This window comes from Cheilinus undulatus, linkage group 10, assembly GCF_018320785.1.
Source record: "Cheilinus undulatus linkage group 10, ASM1832078v1, whole genome shotgun sequence".
Classification (NCBI taxonomy): Eukaryota; Metazoa; Chordata; class Actinopteri; order Labriformes; family Labridae; genus Cheilinus; species Cheilinus undulatus.
Window position 1 is genome coordinate 39,851,133 of NC_054874.1, and position 23,091 is coordinate 39,874,223.

The following is a 23,091-nucleotide window of genomic DNA, read 5'->3' on the forward strand; positions in this document are numbered from 1 at the left end:
CAGCTACACTTTGACAACCTGCATATAAAGCTGGAAGATTCAATGTTCATGCTTCCCATCTATCCATGTCGGTCTTTAATTAATAAAGAGGACTGTAATTTGTCTTGTTCATGAGTAGCTGTTTCTAAATCAATGAGTTTGTAGCCTGCAGAGACTGACCAGGCTGGTCTGAAAGAGGTGGTCTAGGTAAAAGAGGTTTCCCAGTTCATGTCACCAGTGATTCCTACCCTTACTCTTTAATTTCTAAGTTCAACCCTGTTGCCTAGCAATCTGAAGGGCTCCACTATAACTTGCTAACAAAACCAACATCCCTCAATTTAACAGATTAAATAGAAGATAACATTTCTCTTTAGTTTTGAACAATAGATCCTACATTATGTTTACATTCAAATATAAATAATGTAATTCATAAATATTTCAGCTCATTTTAGTTGGATCTCATGATATGTTGAGCCATGCACCAGATGGATCCTTTATTGGTTGGGAAAAGTAGGAGGCATTTGTCAGCTGCACTTGAAGGGGCCTTCAAAGTGGGACAGTCTTGGATTCAGTGCTGTGACACAATCAGTCTTTAAACGTACCCTCTGAAGGGTGCAGCTGCTGCATGGGGACAAAGTTACTTTAAATGGGCAAATCAAGCAAAGATAGTATTTAAAAATCACTGTGAGTTCTTCAGATAAAAATATGGCTTTGTTGATAGCTTCATGCTAGCACATGATCGAAAATGGCCTTAATGGGCTGACAGATTTAGCACCTGTTCTGTGTTCTGCATGGTAAATACTCATTTTACTGAAGCCTGCCACACACATGATTTTTTAAATCTTAACTGATATTTTCAATATGAGAGACCCTTCTAATGAAGACAAATAATCACAGATTTTACCATTTCTTTCTTATATTGCAGGGCAGGGACGTAGCTAAGGATTTTGGGCCCCCAGAAAGACTAGGTGCTACGACCATGGTGCAGGGGTCAGCAACCTTTTCTCTTGAGAGAGCCATTTTTGGCCATTCCCCCTTCTAGAAAATCTTTGAAGAGTTGCAAAACACATTTGAACCTTACAATGAAGTTGATGCAGTCAAACAAGTCTGCCTCAACATAACTGATTAAGCAAAGGTATTTGGCCATTCACTGATATATTTGATCACATTGATAACTCTTCAGTTAGTCACGTTGTTTAATTCTTACTAGGTATTTTAATTATAACTGTCATTTTGTTGCATTTATGGATTTAGAACCACAAAAAACATAAAGAAAAGTAACAAAGTAAAGATGTGTTTTGTCTTGTTCAGTAAACAGCATCCATGATTATTGAGTCATGGATTGCATCAACATTACAATCTGAAGAACATACTGGAGAAATCACAATAATCACTCAAAATATTCACAAGAGAGTAAAATCATCTGTTAACAGCCATTTTCCCTCCTTCACTCTATAAGTGATAGATGTCAGTCAGCACCATGGACAGCGCCACATTAACACGGATGCTATTTTCAGCACAACCATCAACAATCCCATCTTTTACAACACAAATGCACACTCCTACACTATATCTAGCTTTATTAAACTCGTCAATCTGAATGATAATGAAGTCTTCACAGCAGCAGAGTGAAGAATAACAATTCAACATGAGCTTACCTGGTTATTTGACTCAAACAACCCTCCATTGATCCCTTGGCCTCCTTCCTCTCTTTTTTCACCTGAACACTTCACATAGATCTCTTCTGTTGTAGATTGACTGGTATTCTCTAACCCCCACCCACCCAACATGAACTTGGCAGAGTCGAGGATTTTTGTCACATAGTCTGATATAGTGCAGTTGTGAATGGCCCAAAAAATCAAGTAGTCTGAGTTGGAATTACAGTAGATGACAAATAACCATACATGTCCTAGGCTTTATTTTCTGCTTGTGAATGGATGTCACTTTTTAGTGTCTTGTGCAATACATGTATCAGAATGCTGAACTGTTTAAGCTGTTTAAAATTGTTTAAAAAATTAATAAAAATTTGAATTATAAAAAAGTAGTCTGAGTCGGCCTTTATGGTCAGATGAAAGCATTGGTTTAATATAAACTAATTGTCTTTTTCCTCTGTCCCTCTTGCTGTGCTGCAGATTGCTGATATTAAAAACTAAACTCACACGATGCCCAAAAAACTCCTGCCCCAGGAGTCATTGGTGACATGACCATGTCCTGACCTTTGTTTCCAAGACAGGAAAGCACCAAAAGAGCTGCGCCTTATATGCAAGACATGACACACATTTTAAGTTGCTAAAATATTTCTAAAGATAAAGTTAGACATGAATGAAAAAAGCTGCACATTTAATGGATAAAATATACCAAACTAGCTTAAGAAATTTTATTTCTTTATGTTAAAAGAAAAGTTTCCTTTGTTTCATTTTTCTGGAGCAGCTACAGAGAGCCACTTGGGAGAGGCAAAAGAGCTGCATGGGGATCTGGAGCTGCAGGTTGCTGACCCCTGTTCCAGGCCATCTGCACCCCATGGGCAACCTTTATGAGAGAGATAGACAGAGAGAGAGAGAGAGAGAGGCACAGAGTACCATTTTGATGAGCTCATCTTATTGATGAGGGAAGGATGGTTATACATCCACAAGAAGTTGTTTGAATTTTACCAGGGTTAAAGTTATGTTCCTGTCTTTCTTGTTGCCCCATGTCTTGCATCAACAGAGCCCTCTGTACTGCTGCTGATCAAAGTAACATGATGGGCCTGTACCTCCAGAATTACTGACTGGGCTGCCCAACGAAGGCTCTGACTTGAACTGGGGTGGTATGAAGTTTGGCTGCATGAGCATGTCTATTCTTAACCTCAAAGCTTCTTAATTCTGATTTGTTGGGCGATAATTTTTTGTTTGATAAAGTAAATAAACTAAACAAAACTGTTTAGCTATTGTTATGCAAATATCCCCAAATAGTTCAAACATTAATTCTCACAGCATAAGTGATGTATTTCTGTTTTTATATGTGCACATTTTATTGCAGCTGTTCCAAATCTAGAGACACCAGCCAAGAAAAACACATAACTGAACACAATACCACAAATGCTCCCGCTTATTTCTATTCCCTGCACGGTCGCTCACAGATAAAGTAAAAACAAACATGCATCCAATTCTATCACCTAAACCATATCTTTCTATACATTTGATCTATTCATAGCATCACACTTCAGTATTCCCCCACAGCTGTATAAAATTGCAAAGACCTTTACGACTGGTCACCAGATAATTTCCTGGAGTCTGTAGCTGGCACAGCTGAAGGACTTTGCAATAACAAATGATGAACGTGCGGCCTTCTGAAAGCTGCTGCTGTGTTCAATATATTCCCATGAAAAAACTCCAGAGTCCCATGTGAGGGGAGTGCTGTGGGTCGCGGGCATGCAGGCGTTGAGAAATGCTGCAAACACTGGCGGCCTCTATATTATTTTGGGAAATATAAGCTTGCTTGCTCTATTGCATTTGAATTGCCTCCAACTCACCTGTGCATAGCACTCTCCTGGAGGGAGTAGCTGTTTATACTCAGGCCATATGTGGTGTTTTTCCACTACGCTATAACAAAATAAATTTATATGGAGCACCATATAAAGTAGCCTTATTCTCTTTTCAGTGTAAGAGCTTTTATTATGATCCGGGGACAAGTAAGAAAGAAGATTAAAACCTTGTTACGGTGTCAAACATCTCTGACACATCTGACAGTTTTGTGGCTGAAGATGTAAATCAAATATCCCAGAGGATTTGAACACACTCGCTTTACCTTTTTTTTTTTTTTTTTTTTTTTTTTACAGCACAAGGGGTTGTTGCTCTTTCCCCTCTGCCAGTGTCGGTGCATGCACTTCACCTCAGGACAGTAAAAAGCAATTTCATGTCACTGTGAGCAAAATATGTAAAGCCTTCGCCCGCAGCTAAAAGGATGTGTGTATCAGAGGCTGCACACATGCATCCCATCATGTGAACATATCTAAATTCAGTTTTTTTGACGAGAAGTCAAAAGAGTCATGTTTGTTGTTGTCTGTCTGCTGCGTGTCAGACTGGTTTATCAAAGCATCATCACTTCTTATTTTAATCTGACAGAGTCTGACAGCCATGAATGATGCTTTTTTGTGATGATATACAGCTGTACAAATGTAATCAGGTCTGAAAGCTTTCACTTCATGAGAAAATACCTGGAAATGAATGCCAGATCAATCCTATATGTGAAAATAATTAAAGTAGAATCATCTTTATTGTTTGTGTTTTTGTTTTAAAAGCAGCAAGGCTAAACTGACTTTTCAGGATATTATGATCAGACATAAAAGCTCAGTTTCCTCAAATTAAAACTTTAAATTTTACATAAGCAAACAGGTAAACACTGCATGAGAGAGACTGTGTTTGGCTTTGTGGTGTGATGCAGATGGTATGTGGTATTGAAGGCGATGTAAGGTTAAGCAGGAAGACAGTTATTTATTATTTATTCATTCATAACTCTCAATCTCTCCATTCCTTCTTGCTCTGATGATCAGGTGATTATGGGTGTTCACACTTTAAGTACAAAAAACAAGATTGAGGCACAGTCTCTATAAACCTGCAGCAAAGATCCATTCAACCCTCCTCCACCCCCATCACCTTCAGTCCAGATCATTAGTGTCCAAATTCGGCTTTTCAGTGCCCAGGTTCAGATCTTAATGTCAGAGTTAAGATCATCGGATCCAGGTCTAGATTATCAGGGTCTGGGTACATATATTCAACGTCCAGGTTATGATGTTAAGTGTAAGAGTCCAGACCCACAGTGTCTGGCTCCAGATCTTCATTTTCCAAGACCAGATTATCAGTTCCCAGGTTTAGATGCTCACTGTCAGGGTCCGTATATTCAGCATCTGGGTCCAGATTATAATTTTCCCAGACTAGATTTTTAGTGTACAGGTGAATATGTGACGATTCAGGGTATTGTGCCTGGGTCCTGATGTACCCAGGCACAATATCCAGGTTCGGAAAATCAGTTTCTGATATCCTGGACCTGGAAAATGATGTTCAGATCAGCAGTGTCTGGGTCCAAATGGTCAGATCAGCAGTTTCTGGTTCCAGATATTCAGATCAGAAGTGTCTAGGTCCAGATGTTCAGATCAGCAGCGTCTGGGTCCAGATCTTCAGGTCTGGGTCCACATGTTCGGATCAGCATTGTCTGGGTCCAGATCTTCAGATCAGCAGTGTCTGGGTCCAGATCTTCAGATCAGCAGTGTCTGGGTCCAGATGTTCGGCTCAGCGGTGTCTGGGCCCAGATGTTCAGATCAGCAGTATCTGTGTCCAGATGTTTGGATCAGCAGTGTCAGGGTCCTGGTATGCAGTGTCCAGGTCTTGAATAACAGTGTCTGGGTCTAGATGAAGAGTGTCTAGGTCCTGATCATCAGTGTCTCTGTCCAGATCTTCTTTTTACGAGACCAGATCAGCAGTGTCTAAGTTTAGATGTTTAATGTTAGGGTCCCGATCGTCAGTTTTTGGGTACAGATATTAAGTGTCAGAGTCCAGATCATCAGTGCCTGGGTCTTGTTCAATTAGTGAGTCCAGATATTTAGTGACCAATCAATGCCAAGCGTCCAGGTCCAGTTAATCAGTGTCTTGGTCGAGATGTTCAGTGACAGGGTCCAGATCTTATTTTCCAACAGACTATTAAGGTCCATGTTAGGATAAAAAAGAAGAGAGAGAGTAAGAGAGATAAGAAGAGGGTCTCAGTCCAGATGTTCAGTATTCTGGTCCAGATCATCAGTGTCTGGGTCCAGATCATAAGGTGTCCAGGTTACGGTGTGCAGTGTCTCAGTCCAGATGATCATTGTTGATTTATCTGTTAGTCTGCAGAGAACCTGTTGATATTTATTTTGGGGGCAGGAATAGTCTTTTGTTAAATAATTCAACTCAGTACAATGCGTTAAATATAAAATTCTCCTAACCTTTAGCCTCTGTTAGTAAATTCATGTTACTCTGAGGTTTGGGTGGCTTGTATTCTCTTGGTTTAGGATGTCTTCAGGGATGCTGAACATGCAGTGTGTTGACACCAGTGTTTTGGTGACACTTCGCTGAATAATTTATCACCACACCTCTCCAAACAGTTTTTTATTTACTCCAGCAGCAGCAGCAGCAGGGATAGTGTTTTATTTGGAAAAGGATTTTTTTTTATCACAAACAGGCTTTTAGTCCTAATTTCTGTTTAATACTGTTTAAAAATCCTAAAAGTAAACATCCATGTTTACCTGATGTCTTGATTAGTGCTGTGTGTACATTGATAAAATAGTATTAACATCAGTGTGAGAGTGGATCTACTCTTTAAAGTCACAGATGAGAAAGATTGATGTCATGAACCACAGCCATGTTTCTGTAGTGCTTCTATATCTTCACAGTTCATCAGATAACTTCCAGTGTTAAATGGCTTTAATTTAATTGCCTATTCATGGACTATTGCACATTGTTTATATACTAATATTAGTAATTCAAAGTCAACTGTTGCCTAGCAACAGCAGCTGTAAGCATGAGATTAAAGAGAAGTGCTGAAAGCTCCTGATGAGGGGAGAATTTTTAAAGTAATCACTGAAGACCGGAAAGCAGAGAGCATTTTTTTTAAGTAGAGATTCTCTAATGATTCTGACTCACTTTCACAGAAAAACTGTAAAACTTGAGACCAGCTAAAGTCACAATGAGCTGCCAGTGAATAATCTGCTGACAAACTTGTTCTTACTGTAGACATAATTATGGGTGGGATGGCTGGCAGAAGTAGAAAAACTTGGTTTGAACCTGAGCGGACCTTTTGAGTTTGCATGCAAGATTTTCCCGTACATATGAGTCCTCTCTGTGTGGCTTCCTCCTACAGCCCAAAGACCTGTTGATTAGGTTGACTGGTGACTCTTAACTGGCTGTAGATGTTAGTGAGTGTCATGCATGAGGTATGACTCTAAAGGTGTTCCTTTGAGCACAGATTTGATCTCAGGAGAAAGGACAAGGTCACACAGTGCTAGATCAGGTGAATACGGAGGGTGATCAAGCACTGTGATTGGTTTTTTTGGTCCAGAAACTGCTTTACTGAGAGCTCAGTGTGAGCTGGTGCATTGTCTTGATGAAGTATGAAACCAGGTTTCCACAATTGTAGTCTCTTTCTTCAGACTTTTCTTCTAGAACCTGTTTGTAATAGTGTTGATTCATTTTTGACCCATGTGGAACCCACTCCTCCAAAATGATGGCTTTAATGTCAAAGAAAACAATCATCATGACTGCTGTTTTGTCTCAGGATCGTATTGGAAGATGCGAGTTTCATTGCATATAATCACTCCTTTAAAAAAATGTGGGTTTCCTTCAATTTGTTCCAAAATGTCTCCACATATTTGTTATGTAAGTTTTTACCTTTTGATCAAGAGTCAGATTTTTGGGCTAACTTTGGCACACACTTTTATCATGTTCAATTTTCATGCAAAATGTGTTGAACTGTCTCTTTCTCAATTGAGACCATTTCTGCTATCATTCTTCCACTGAGTCGTGAATCATTTTGTAGATTTGTTCAATTTGTTGAATGTTTTCAGATTTTTTTTTATGTGCATGGGTGCCCAGAACATTCATGGTCTTGGACATCCTCTCTGCTTTCACTAAATCTTTTGTGCCATTTAAACACACGGTGACATGACATGCAGTGTTCCCCATACACCTCAGTTAATGTACAAAAAAAGATTCACCTGTTGGGCCTGAATACCTAACATGTAACACTCCATGTGACTGTAAATCATGTGGTTTTATACTCATAAGTGCCGTCTCATTATTTAAAAGCCATACCTGTGTGTCTAAAAGGTGACTGATGGGGGACCAGTCCAGGGTGTACCCCACCTGTCGTTCAGTGACAGCTTGGATCAGCTTCAGCCCTTGAACGGGATAAGCTGACTACATAATGGATGAATGGATGGATGTTAATCCTCAATGCTGGTCAAATGTTGTTCACAAGCCTACACAACTTTAAAGTAGCCACCTGCCCACAAGAGCCAGTTTTGTTTAAAATATCCAGATTTATCTATTTGTTTATCTAAACGGATAGAGCACATTAATACACATAAATATAAAAGACAAATGATAACACAGTGGAGTTAGCAAAGCTGATCATTTTAATAAAGTGTTCTTTGGCAGGTAACACATAAAAAGACAAAATAATAATACTTAGAACATGCAAACATGCAATAAGATAAATGTAAACTTCGCTGAATAACGTGCATGGTTGAGAGTATCTTATGAAGTGCTATTTTAGGTGTGAGCAGTAAAGTTCTACACGTGTGTGTTGCAGACACCAGTCAAGTACCACAAGTCGTATAATAAAAGGAGCTTATAGTCATTATAGCAGGTGCCAAAATTTTCTTATTGACTCTGACTAATCCTGTTGCTTGGGCTGAGCAGAGACAGCATTAAAATGCTACATCAAAGGTAAAACATAGACACTCATCAGACCACCACATGCATACAACAATAAAATCATAGTTTTACTAGCTGGTAAAACAGTATTCACTGTTGGAGAATATCAAAGCATACAAGAATATTCTGGTTGTCTTCACTGTCAGTGTAGACCTGATCCATCTGAGGTTGGACAAACTGAAACTGAATTATTAGGAGATGATTTTGACGTGATTTTGAAAGAGTCATTGTCATGATTAGCAGCTCTGTTGTCAGGCTTACTGCAGCATTCTCACTGGATTATCAGAGTAGAGACGGCAGAGACAAAAGCAACACAGCCCTAAAATAGTCAAAAACAGGGAGTATTTGCTCCAGACTGACAGCTGTGCTGTTGTGGAAATACTGTTCTGAGGCATCTTCTACCTTTGATTGTACATGTTTGAGAGGGGGAGTGAGAAGCACGTCCAGTTTTTACATGGTTCCTCCAGCCAGTTCTACGGAAGCCCATTGAAACCAAATAAAAAAAGAAAAAAGGTAAAAGTAAGGCAAGTCTTGGAAAAAAAAATATCCTACGTCATTATTATGAGACAAAAGTTATAATTATGAGATAAATAGTCAAAACTGTAAGATAAAAAGTCACAATTAAGAGATAAAAAGTCAAAATTATGTGATAAAAGTCATAATTAAGACCTAAAAAGTCAAAATAATGAGATAAAGTCACAATTATGAGATAAAAAGTCAAAATTATGTGATAAAAAGTCATAATTAAGACCTAAAAAGTCAAAATAATGAGATAAAGTCATAATTATGGGATAAAAAATCAAATTAGAAGATGAATTGATGAGATAAAGTCATAATGACTTTTTATCTCATAAATTTTACTTTTTATCTCATAATTTCAGCCTTATTATCTCATAATTCAGGGTTTTTATCTCATAATTTTGACTCAGGACACTTCATTTTTTTCAATTGCCTAATTTCCACATTTTATTTTTTAAGTGGTAGTAATGGGCTTCCATACAGTGTCTCTCTGTTGATCATTCCAAATTCTGACACCAGAACAACATGTCAGCTCTCATCATGGGGTCATTCCAGCTTTAATTCAGTGCAATGTAAAGAGACAGAGAATCGCTTTCCAATGCAATATACAGACTATGGGATCAAATAATATCCTGAATGCTCATTTAAAACCCTTTATTCTCAGTCTTCATAATGAAGCTGTGCTAAAGCTAAGCTAAAATAATTGAAGCATGATCTTTTTGTATTAGAGGTTGAAGTCTCTGTTACTACCCTCAAAGAAGGCCAACACAAAGGCGCTGTCCTCTGCACAAGTAAAATGCAAATAAGCCTGGCTCATTTTAAAGTAAAGCTTTTATGATTCATTACAAAATAGGAAGACTCCATCTACTAATTAGGATAAAGGTTGATTGGAAACTTCCATGCTAATACATTCACATTTTTGCGAAGGCACATTTTCTCATTTTCAATAAACTCAAGAGAAGATGCTGCATCTTTAGGGGAAAAGTACAGAGACACTTTTTAAGTTTTTAATGAGCACACATTAAATGAAATAATTTGGTCGGATAAATGGGATAATATAAGGAAAGAGATCAGTGGGTGTGTGTGGCAATAAGTTGTGATCAACAAACCAAATTCCAAAAAAAGTTAGAACATGTTATTGAAATCATTCTACAGTGATTTGCAAATGCTTTTCAACCAATATGTAGCACAGTGACAAGATATTTGACAAGAAAACTGAATTTGAATTGAAGGTCCTTTTGCACAAATGACTGCAGGGAACTTATGAGGACCAGAACGATCCAGAATGTTGTCAATGCAAAGTTCAAAAGTCAGCATCTGTGATGATGAGGGGGTGCATTAACCCCCATACATGGGTACTTGCACATCTGTAAAGGCATCATTAAATCTAAGATGTACACATATGTCCATCCAGACATCTTGTTTCAGACAGACAATAAAAAGCCACAATCTGCATCATCTCTCATTATTTACAAAAAACATTCAAACATTTAATACCTTGTCTTTGGTGCTGTGGTCAGTTGAATATAGGTTGAACATGATTTGGATCTAACTTTGCCCTTTGCAGTTTGGGTTTGTGAATAGTGAAGTCACCCAAAGAAAAACCTTTCAGCAGAATGTGTTTGTGTGATGGACAAAGTTATTTATAATTCTTTCACAAAGTGGCCTCCATTAAAAGGTCAGTGCTGTAGAGGATTTTGGTGACAAACTGGATTTATTTTGAGTTTCAGTGACAAACAGCAGCTGCAGGCAGACTCCCAGAGGGCAGACAGAGAGAAGAACAATAAGTACAAGTTTGTCACACCAAAGTATGACATATGTCTCTATATATACACATTATATGGTGTCAGACTCACATTGGTCTTTCTTTTTATATTAATGTGACATCTTAAATCCATGCATTTTGTTATCAGCTGTCACTGTCAGGCAGAGTAGGACTGTCAGCCTGCAGGAGACGACCTCAGGGTACAGGTTAGATCTCAGAATAACTCTGAAGGTTATGACTTTAATGTTTTTTCAGTTGATATAACATTGCATATTATTGTCATAGTATGCACAAGAACTGTGTGGTGTGTCAGCATGAAGTGGGATTCTTTAACCAGGTATGAAGGTGTCATTTAAAGGGCGACAGGCTAAAAGACAATCTGCACTGAAAGGTCGTCATCTGCTGTTATCATCTGCTAAATAACAAGAAGATTCTGACACCATCCTAGCAGCTGTGAGGAGCTGCACTCAGGCTTAGCTAACAAGCTAAGCCTGAGTGCCATGCGAACAAGCTCACAATGAAGATTAAACACACTGTACACATTGTATGGTTGTTTACAGTGCTGTGAAAAAATATTTGCCCCCTTCCTGATGTCTTAGTTCTTTGCATATTTGTCACTTAACATGTTTCAGATTACAAACACATTTTAATATTAGACAAAGATTACTCAAGTATATAGAAAAGGCAGTCTTAAATTTTTTCATTTATTAAAGGCCACATATTATGCAAAATACAATTTTTTCAGGCTTTTCTTACAAAAATATGTGCCTCTGGCCTGTCCACAATCCTGTCCACACCTTTCAGAAAATTTGTGCTGAAACAAGCTGTTCTCAGATTTCCCCTCATGATGTCATATGGGGAGTTAGCACTGCCTCCAGGTTCGATTGGCCCTCCCCACTTGGAAGAAAGTTCCACCCTTTTCTCCTGATCCTGAGGATTCTGAGGATCATGATCATCCCAGTGCAACCTGATAGAGGTTGAAGCAGTTTTGCAAAGAAGAATGGAGTAAAATTGCAGTGCCCCGATGTACAGGCCTGATTTAGACCTGTTCACACAGACTCAGTGCTGAATATTTATGCAGTCACTTATGTTTTTGAAAAATTTTTTTCAACAGAAAGCCAAATTGTATTGACCCCGACTGATTTATAAAACCATTATAAGTATAAAACATCAAAGGGGTGAATACTTTTTATAGGCACTGTAGGTAGACAAGGCATCTTGTCCATAATTTTAGTGAGTGTAGGACCACAGTGATCTTGCAGGTCTGAGGCAGGTGCAGTGGGGCTGATGAACAAAAGTGAGATTGGAGCACAAGAGCTAGATTTATTTTGCAACGGGCTGGATGCATCAAGTGACCATTACAGTAAGTTTTTAGTATTTTCTGACCAATGGTATATCTGAAAATTTCAGTGAAGCCATTCCACCCCGTTGCTTTGGTCTTTGTAAAAATATTGTCCAAATCTGATATTTGCTGTTATTTTTTGCCTTTATTGACAGGAGAGATGAGTTGAGGAGAGGAGAGAAGACTACACATGCATCAACAGGCTGAGGCCACTAGTCAAGCCTGTGACTGCTGCATTGAATGTTTTGTTGATTTTTCCTTAAAAAAGGGCTGAAAACGTGTACAGACTGAAGTAAAAGTCATAGATTTGAGATGTTAAGATTCTTCTTTTGTTCTCGTGAAACTCCTGATGCATTCCTTAGAAACTGTACATAATGATACTATCTTTCTTTAAGTCATCTCTGGTGTTTGTACACAGCAAAATCGCCAGTGTTAGATTAACACTGAGAGTGTTAAATCTAACACTAGAAAAGTGTTAATATGTGTCCACACTTTTGAGTGTTAATTTAACACTTTTCAAAGTGTTACTTTTTTCACACTGAACTAGTGTTACTCCAACACTATATGGTGTTAAAAATTTACACCGAGTAGTGTTAATAGTTCTCTACACTGGTGTCAGTGTTAAAAAATTCAACTCTACTGGACTTCATGCAACTCTGTTGTGATAACACTAGTGAGTGTATTACAATTAACTCCAGTGGGTGTAGAAGATTATCCATAAATAACAAGATACAAGACATGCTACTCTCTCAAAAAAATGTAAATCAGGCACACCCAATATCATTGATTGCTACCTCACATTGTGTAACTGAAGCAATGTGAAGTATTTTATGGCAATCATGGAGCAATGAAGCAGACTCAGAGCTGGAATGTGCTCTGAGTTGACAGGCTGCACTCTCTTCAATATTTTGATAAAGGTGTTCTCACAGTCAGGAGGTAATCAACCTAGCAGCCAACTACACTCATGGTGCAAAAGGGTTAAACGTCAAAAACTTAAGAACTCAAGATAATTCAAGAAACATGTGCAAGTGAATCCCAGCAGTGATCCATGTACAACAGACAACACTTAAACACAGCTAGACATCTGAATACATCTAAAACATCTAAAACACATCTATACATACTGCCCAAAGGCATGATGGGAAAACTCTGCCCTCCAGATTGAAAATGCAGCAGGCAGGGCTTGGATCAATTGACACTCTACAGTGTTAGAGTAACACTGGTACATTAACACTGTCAAATAACTCCAACACTAAAGACAATTTACTCTGAATAGAGTTAAAATAACACTCTGAGTGTTAAAATCAACACTGAAATGTTTAACACAGAGAATTTAACACTCTAGTTTTTGCTGTGTACTGTATGTTGTTTTCCTTCATGTAAAAATCTTAAATTACTTTTTAAAGTACCACCTCTGCCTCTTTCCTCTCTTCTTATTATAGCAGTAATTTACACTGTGTAATGTGTGTGTTTAAGCATACTGTGTCATGAGATAGACACTTGAGTGCCAGTGTAAAAATATGCAATCTTTTTTAAATCACATTAGAGGAAAATATGCCCTCTGCTGCAGCATGGTCACGCCCACTGATGGTGATTTATTCCTGCTGGCTCTGAGCCCAGAAAAAGTTGTTTACATCCAATCACGACAATAATAAGGAACACTGTTTTTGTTATCCAGCTGAGACGCTATGTGCTGCTGATGACAAGTTTAATAAGGAAAATCTAAAGAGTTGACTTCTTGTTTCTCCTGCATTTCTTAGCAAACAATCTGACAATGAACATTAAACATACCAGTTTTTGTTTCTTTGTGTCTGTCTGGTTTTGTTAGTAAAATGATTTTGTCTCAAAGGCTGCAGGAAGACTACAGCATTTGAATATAAAAACTTATGTAAAACCCTGCAGTTTTAGCAAGAGGTTTTGGTTTTAAAATTAAAACTAATCCATCTGGTGGGTGCACTGTGAAGCAGTATCTTATTTTAATGAGGGAACTTTAAACCTGACATGCCAGATAGACTCTTTCCTATATCCATTGCATGTGTTGCACATATTTTGCATTCATCAAGGAAAGCTCCTATACAGAGCGTTTGGGAATGGCAGGACTTCAGGAAGATTCTTGGAAGGTGATTGGATGAACATCCTGTCTGTACATTCATAACGGGCCAATCAGACCAACAGGACAAAATGAGGTAATGATGGGCAGCTTCAGTTGTAACCTGAGCTCAGCAGGGAGGCACTGTTGTAGTTTGTTAATGTTTGAGCTTGATGGTTGATCAAATTCATGCTGAGTCTGGTCAGGAGAAGAGCAAAAGCATCTTCTTCCCCAATGAAACCTTTCTGTATGGCTGTTTGCTCTTGTTTTATGAAAGAAATGAGGTATACTCCTGATGAAACTGCTGCTCTACTATAGCTACATCCAAGCTACTCACTACACCAGCAGCCGTACTGGTTTCGGTTGGTAGACAAGAGAAAACATCTTCTCTGTCATGAAAAGCTTTCATTACTCTCCTTGCTCTTTATTTAATAAAGAATGTAGTCCAGTTCATGCATTCCCAACCTCCCGCCTGGACTATTGCAACGAAGTCCTGTCTGGGGCACCCAGAAAAACTCTGGACAGGCTTCAGTAAGTCCAAAACTCCGCTGCCAGAGTTCTTACCCATACCAGACCCTGGCAGCACATCACCCCAACCTTCATCCACCTTAGCTGGCTTCCTATCAGGTCCTGGATCAACTACAAAATCCTCCTTCTCACATACAAATCTCTCCTCAATACCTCTCTGACCTCCTCCATCCTTACACACCATCTCGGAACTTTCGGTCTTCAAACACTGGCCTACTTTCCATACCCAAAACCAAACTCCAAACCTATGGAGACAGAGCCTTCACCGCTGCCGCCCCCAACCTCTGGAACACTCTGCCTGCAGACATCCGTAGCGCTCCATCTTTGGAGATTTTCAAAAAACGTCTCAAGCACCACCTGTTCACCACAGCCTACGGTCTTCACTAAACCACCCCTTACACTCATCGTATCCCTCACATAGTTAATCTATGTCCTGTGTGTTCTTGTAAAGCGTCCTTGGGTTCCTTAAAAGGCACTATATAAACCAAGATATTATTTTTATCATTGTTAAAACTGCCACTATTCTATAGCTGACCCTGAACTTACTGCCACAAATGGCAGCCATTGCGATCAGCTTCCAATACAACTAAACCCTGCTTTTTCTCCTCAAATGATGCTGATTGGTCAGATCTGTTATCAGACCTGGCACACTTGTTTCAGATTTGGAGCTACAGCATTTGTCATTCATTTTTATGTGACCTTTATATTAAGTCACATCTACAGAACCTACAAACATACACATACTACATCTTCTTAAAGTTATTTAACAGGAATTCATTCACAGACAGTTGAACTGAATCATAGCATCAGCTGTTGTTCAAATACTAGTACTCGAAAGGGTTGCCATGATTTAATATCCTGACTACGCTGCAGTTACAACCAGACAATCCATCATGATTACGCGATATATGGATAAAAGTCTATAAATCAAATCCATCTTTAACAATAATCATGGCTATCACAATGTGATGACCCCTATATGAAAACATGTAAATTTATACACAGCCTAACGTTGTGTGTGTGCAAATTGTTTGGAGAACATCTGTGAATAACACATCAATATGCATCCTTTATTGTGTACACCCATAAGTACACATATGTACATGATTACAGTATACAACCCCTCATTTACCTCCCAAGAGAGACCACCTGAGAAAATAGCAGAGCATTAAAACTGTTATTTATTATAAGATGTAAAATGATAGCTAGGCCACTTACTTCTTTGAGTTATATTTTCATATAAATCTTTATTTGCTCTGTTTGTTACTGCCAGGGCTGCAACTAAAAAAAAAAATAACACGTTTAACTGCCATGCAATAAAAAATACAAGCAGCTGACTCATTTAAGGGCAGCAGTAGGAGTTATTAAAGTCAGATTTAAGGATGCTGTAATGATGGGGAGGCTAATGATAGGCTGATCAGTAATTGCACCACACACTGAAAACAAGAACCGCAAAAATAATGCATAATATATCTTATTTGAATATTTGTCATCTGGGATTGGTTTGGAGACTCTTATTATGTTGTGTGATGTCTTTGTTGTTTATATTTCTTATCAACATGCTGTGTTCTTTCTAAATGTGAGGCTGATGTCAGTCCTGAGCTGACCTGCACAAAGCTAAACCCACAAATCATCTGAAATAGTCAGAAAAGAGTTGAAATGTTTGAGTCTTTGAAGCTTAAATCCACTCAGCAGAATCTAAAGTGAGTCCCCGTAAATGTCTTACAGGGAATAAAATGTTAAAGGCGTGCAGACGGAGAGTTACAGTAGACAGAAACAGACAGATACATTTCCGCTGTATGTCCCAGCTCAGTTCTGCTGTCTGCCTCTTCACTCGAGAGCTTTACATGTTGGAGGGGTCCCTGGTGGCATAAAAACCACAGGACTTCTCCGTCTCCGAGCACTCAGACTTCCTCTCTGAACAGCTGGCTCTCTGGCTGAGAGCCGTCGAGCTGGAGAGGGCTGAGCCGTGTTTCCTCCTGGCAGTGATAGAGCTGCTCTCCAGAACGCTTTCCCCCGGTGCAGGATGTTGCTCGCTGTGTTTGGCAACCCAGGAGGAGGGCATCACATCTGGTCCTGCGCTGTGCAGAGGCAGTCAGAGAGAAGTAAATTCTCTTAATGACGACCGGCTGGCCGTCGTCCCCGTCCTCCACGGATGGGTGTAAAACTGAACTCCTGCTCGAGCGGAGAGAGGAATCTAAAGATGGAGAAGTTTAGTGATGTGTGAAACCTTGAACACATTTCAGGGTTTTAAGCTGGCGCCTGGATGGAAACGAGGAAGCTCTCAGCAGAGCATGTTGCTTCCTGTTTCACTGGACTGTCTGACTTTCACACTGCTAGTTATTTTCTCCAAGGTCACACAGAATGCTGTGAAAGCTGCTGTGTCCAAATGTGTGGTCGCTCAGATCGATGATCAGTGCTACACAGTGGATCCATTAATGATGGATTAAACACACTGTTGCCTTAAATTTCAGCCTGTTCATACAGGTACTGACTGATTTTAAGTCAAAATCTAGCCATGGAACCAATAGACACTCTATAAGAGAGGGTCTCAACTGGTGTGGTGGGTCGGGACCCAAAAGTTGGTTGCAGAGCTGTTTAATTGGGTTGTGAATGTGTGCCTGGAAGAAACTGTTGCAAAAAGGCTACAGTGTAAGCCCTAATGGACATACACTCATGCATTTTGATTCACACGCTTTCCTCTAACAACATGCTCATTAAAGGTTTTTTTCCCCAATATGTAGACTTATTTATCTCAACTCCAATTTCCACTTTTCTTCGTCAGTGGCGCTTATGGCAACCAATTGGTTGCCAGAAGATGAAATTTAATGTTGCGATGATGATGATCAGTAGTCCCTGCATTATGTTGTATTTGAAGTTGACCAGATACTTTGCACATTTTTCCGGCTGTTTGGATCAATCTGCTCTACGTAGATTGGTGCAGTTTAGAAGTGGCTGGCGGAGAAAATAAACCTGGCATCCATCACCTGTAGAGTGGAATGGAGTGGTGCTTCTGGGACGCTCCTGAGACAGACTGGAGCGTGTGCATTGGAACTGATTAACTAGAAAAGGAGCAATTTTCTCCAGAGTTGTTTCGAAATTTCCATTTACTCCAGGATCACAAGTTGTCTTGTATGATAGGAGAAGACATGTTATTCAAAGTTGAATAACTTTTGAACCATAAATCATGGGCACTTCCTTGTTTTCTCCACTGAAACTCCTCTGTTGTGCAATTTCAATAACGCTATCCACCCCTTTGTAGCTCATACAGCAAGCTACAAAGGTCTGTGTTTTCTTGCAAGCCTGGAACTTGGATGACTTTCTGGGGTCTTTAAATATTAAATCCACACCAGTAACTCCCGTGCTGGACGTCTTTTTATCCATTCATTTTTTCAATCGTTCCAACAGCGAGCGAGATAGACCACTGCCATATTGTCTGTTTTATCCCAGAATGCATTGTGACTGGGCTGTGACAACCAATGGCAGGCTGTTCTGCTGTCATGCTTTGCTGAACAGTGCATGTTCACAGACAGACATTGCAGAAGAGAGCCTGAATGACTCATAAAAGAGAAAACGACACAGAAAGGCTGGGATGTGTCCCTCAGAGTCATGACTCAAATTCCCAAAAGTGAATAGACTTTTTTGCAACAATGCGAATATTTTGAAGACATTTTGTCAAATAATGATTATTTTAACTTTTTGGTCCCATAGAGATGGAAAAACAAGTCTGAGTGACATCATAGTGATGAGTTTGCAATCATCTACAAATGGTCAATTTCTAAAGTTAATGGACTTCTCCTGTATGGCTGTCAACATTTTAGAATTTAAACTTCAACATGACTAGAGTGAAAGTCAAACTTCTAGGTACCCAATACTGGCTAATTCATGATTATAATAACCACAAAACTCCTGCACAATGTCTCAACTGTCACTTCATATTGGCACCATTGAAGTACAGATGCAATGCCAGAGTGTCCATTTAATTCAGACAGTTTCTCTTCTTCCTCTTCTCCACAAACAAGAAGTGTAACTGTACTGCATTTATCTTGTTGTGACATATTCTACTGATGCAGGACCAGAAAAATCCAGAAACAGCAGAAGTTTAGAGGACAAATGAAGTAGACGGACACATTTTACCTTGTGGCCTTCATCAGGATCAAACATATTTCAGTGATGACATACAGCACATATCTGCTAACACAAGGTTGATATGACTCTCCATTTATCATTTTCCTGTGTGTTTCGGCCAAGAGATGCTCCTGTGGTCAAAATGGATGAAATGCAGGCATGTAAGACACAGGCAGGCAGTCTGTTAGCCCTGACGTCTTTAAAGAGAATAAGTAAAGTTCAGTTTAAAGTCAGTGTATGTAGTTTAAATTCTAGGGCTGAGAATGAAATCCGGTGTGTTTGTGAAGTGTAGGTCTGACAGCTCTGATATTTTACTCTCTAATCTGTCAGAGTGTGACAGCAGAGGTGTAGAAGCTCTTCACAAAGACCTTTAGCTGTAACTTTAAGACTTTCCTCCTCCTCGGGTCGACCTTGAGGACTCCTCCCTCTGCTGCCTTTTTGCAGCACACCGAGCGGTGAACGAACAGACAGGGTGCATGCTAAGTGGAGGTGGTGGCTTCTGTCATGGGCGACCTGGGTGCTATCAGTAGCGGATCAGTCGGCTGTGTCTGGATGACAAGACTCCGAGTCACTGCTGAGCATCCACAGGCGTCCTGCAGCCTCGGTGTCGTGGCAGCCGGCACAGCATGACAAGAGGACGAGTGGAGGGGGGGATGAGGAGTCAGCATCTGAAACCACATCCTGTGGAGCTCCTACAGCCATATGCTCACTTATAGCTCACCTCTAAAATGATATAAGGAGACTGAAACTGATAATAAAGGCTGATAATTGAGCATCAAGAGGCAGCTATGTTTATAGAGTTAAATTTAAACAACCAAATTACCTTTAAAATTGTTTTTTTTTTTTTTTTTATGTCAGTACTGACCAGCTTCTAGATCTCTGAGCTGTCTGAAACACTGGTCCTTGCATCAGAGAGGAGTGAAGACCCTAAAACCCCCATCTGCTGAGGGTAACTCAAACAGAGAGGGGGTCCAGATCAAGCAGCACTTTGTTCATAAGAATGAGGTGAATATGAGCATGCAAAAAAACCCTCAACCAAACAAAAAAACCACAGTTTCTTTAGTGCTTGTTAGAGACTGGCTCTAAAAACTAGGAATCCACATGAAATCCTTCATGAAAACCATTGGATTTACGGTAAAAAAAAAAACAGCTTTGGTCTAAAGAGCTTGTGCTTTTATCAGCGAATGCAGTGCCTGTAAAAAGTATTCAGCCCCCTCAGAATTTTTATTCATTAACTTAATAAAACAATCCTATAAATTGCCCTTTTTTAAGATAGAATAAATGACTCCATAAATATTCATCCCCTTTAAGTGACTGACCTAATTCAACAGAGGTCCAGCCCAGTGGTGCTTGTAGTCTCACAATTAGTGAAATGTGAAATGAATAATCATCTGAGTGTGGTAATATAAAGAATCCTGTGTCTAAAAGGTCAAGTATCTGGTTAATCAGTATTCCTGGCTACCATTACACCATGTGTGGAACAAATCCATCTGGCGTGTCAGGTTACAGTGCAGGTGTAGTGGTCAGAAAAGCATCCTGAGAATCACGTGCCCCTCACTGAGGAGCTCACTTAAACAAAGCACAGACATCTGCACCTTAGCATTATCATTCTTTGACTTAATCATCACATTCTATGACATCATTCTATGTCATGTGGGTGAAAGAATTTTTTTTTTTTTTTTTACCTTGATAAGAACATTTTCATACCCCTTTTTTATGCTTGTTGACTCAACATTTATAGCTATTTTGAGTCGGGGCATGGATAGAAAAAAAATCCAAGCCACTGAACATCCCCCAGAGTTCAGTTAAATCCATCATCAAGAAAATGGAAGGAATACGGCACATGCGTAATGTGCCTAGATCAGGATGTCCTCACAAACTAAGTGACCGTGCAAGAAGGAGACTACTTAGAGAGTCCACCAAGACACCTATGACTACTCTGAAGGAATGACAAGCTTCAGGAGCTGAGATGGGAGACTCTGCAGACAACAAGTTTTACTCGAGTTCTTCACCAGTCAAAGCTTTATGGGAGACTGGCAAAAGAAAAAGCCACTGATGAAGAAAACTCAGATTAAATCTGGACCAGAGTTCTCCAGGAGGCATGTGGTCAAGTTATCATCACTGATGGGCAGAAGTATGAGTTGGCATAGGGAAAATATTTTTTCTTTTTTCTGAAAAGAGTGGTTAGGCAGGAAGACTGAACTCTTCCAAGGAAACATACATGTAATTTTCATAAACTTTGGTCTTGATTTATCATCATGGATGTGTTGGAGAGTTTTACAGATTGACTGATCTAATGAGTGTGTTCAGAGGCTTATAACTTTAAAAATAATTAAACCTGTCTTGGTGTCTGTGGTCTGGTCACTCTTAAAACCAGTTAGAATATGAACATCGTCTTGAGCATAGATGGCCTGAGTTAAAACATATTCTGCTTTTCTTTCAGTCGTGATAAAACTTTAGTGGAAGTGAGGTGAAAGTCTTCACAGCTGTGGAAAAAATATCAGGGAATTTGTTTTGGTACTGGTGGCTTTTCTGACTAAATTCTGCTGACATTTATGAGTAAGGAATTATCATCTGACTTTACCACAATATTAAAAAATGTTCTCCCTAAGGGAAATGTCTCAGATGTGAATGAAATGTCATGGTATTCACAGTAATGACCTCACTCAGGTTTAATTATAAAAAACTTCAACACATACCTGAAAAGTCAGCGCCAATACTGCTTTAAAAATCTGATTTCATCCAAAACTATAACCTCACAAAGCAGAGGGATACGGCTGTTTCGGTGTTTCTCACTGGTGAATCCATCTTACAAAGCTCCCGTCTGAACCATTTGGGCCTGGTTAGAAAGTGACAGGACCAATCAGCGATGAGGGGCAGTACTTTCAGGCGTGGTGGAGCCGTGACTTACGCAAGCAGCCACAAGAGGCCGGTGCAATCATGGCGGAAGAGCTTAGCATGGATGCTGCTAAAGCGCCAGTTTTATCAGAACTTGATGACATTTCTTCATTAAAGAAAACCAAACAGCAGTGATTTGTTTTCTTTTCAAAAATGACAAAAGTCGTGTACTGACATGTCTACAGTTGCCATGGTTTGCGTTATTCCTCGGTAGCTGCGTACGTGCACCTCGGTCGCAGCTACGTCACGTTTTGTTGCTCTGATTGCCCCGTAAAGATGTGACAGATAGAACATTCACCCTATCACACTCCGAGTTTTTTCAAATCCTCTGCCCTTTCCAAAACGCTTAGTATTGAAAGTTTTCCAGATGGATGTGTCAAACAAATCCATCTGGCGTGTCAGTTTACCAAAACTATGGTTCCTACTTAAATTCTTCAAAAACTGACTTTTACACTTCTACACTCCTAAAGTGGACTTTTTAAACTTTTAATGATCAAACTTTTGCATGCAGAGATGGTGAACATCTGAGATATAAAGATGGTAAACATCAGTACAGAGGTTGTTGTAGTAAGTATGTTAGAAATAGAAATGATCCTGTTGTCTTTAAAAGGACGTACTGAACGAGCCTACATCACCTCGGCTTTAAGGATATTTCCCTTCTCTTTTCTTCTCTGTGAGCTTTAGTTAGTGCATAAAGAAGAAAAATGGACTGAATAATCAATAATGGAAATAATCAACCTACAGAGTATCAACATTTTAATTTGCTGTAATAGATACTAGAGCATGTTTGAATCAGGATAATTAAATCCATCCTTTATTTACATTTTGCCTACTGCATCCCTCTGACGGGTCCGTTCTGCAGTTTTAGATGGCTTCTTTCTCTGAGAGAAAATCTATTTTCTAACCACTGCCTTTTCTGGTCATACAAACACTGATTATTCTGCAGGGGGGGGGATACAGGATGAGGACCTAAGACCAGCTCAGGGTGCAGCTCCAGCAGTGGCCTCCATCAGTCATCAGGTGTGGTGGAATGGATGCAGCACACAGGTTGTACCTCTGGCAACATGATGAAGGAGCCGGTGGCGTGATTACGCTGCTTACCCTATGAATGGAATAATAGAGAGAGGCAGAGTGCGGTGCTAAATCCTCCTGATGGAGGCGAGACTGAAGTGTGTGGTGGGGAGGAGTCCCGGGCCCTCCCATGCGACCGGGAGAAGATAAAAGACTGACAATAGATAATTAAGGAACTGCCAGGACCTCTTCCCTCCTCACACGGCTGTTTTATTAAAGGGAGCTCGGTAAGGAGGAATATTAATAAAAACCACCAGCCTGGGTGACTCAGGGATGAATATAAATTGGGACCGGTGGGGGGAGGAATGCTTCAGGGAGCGTTTATCAGGAG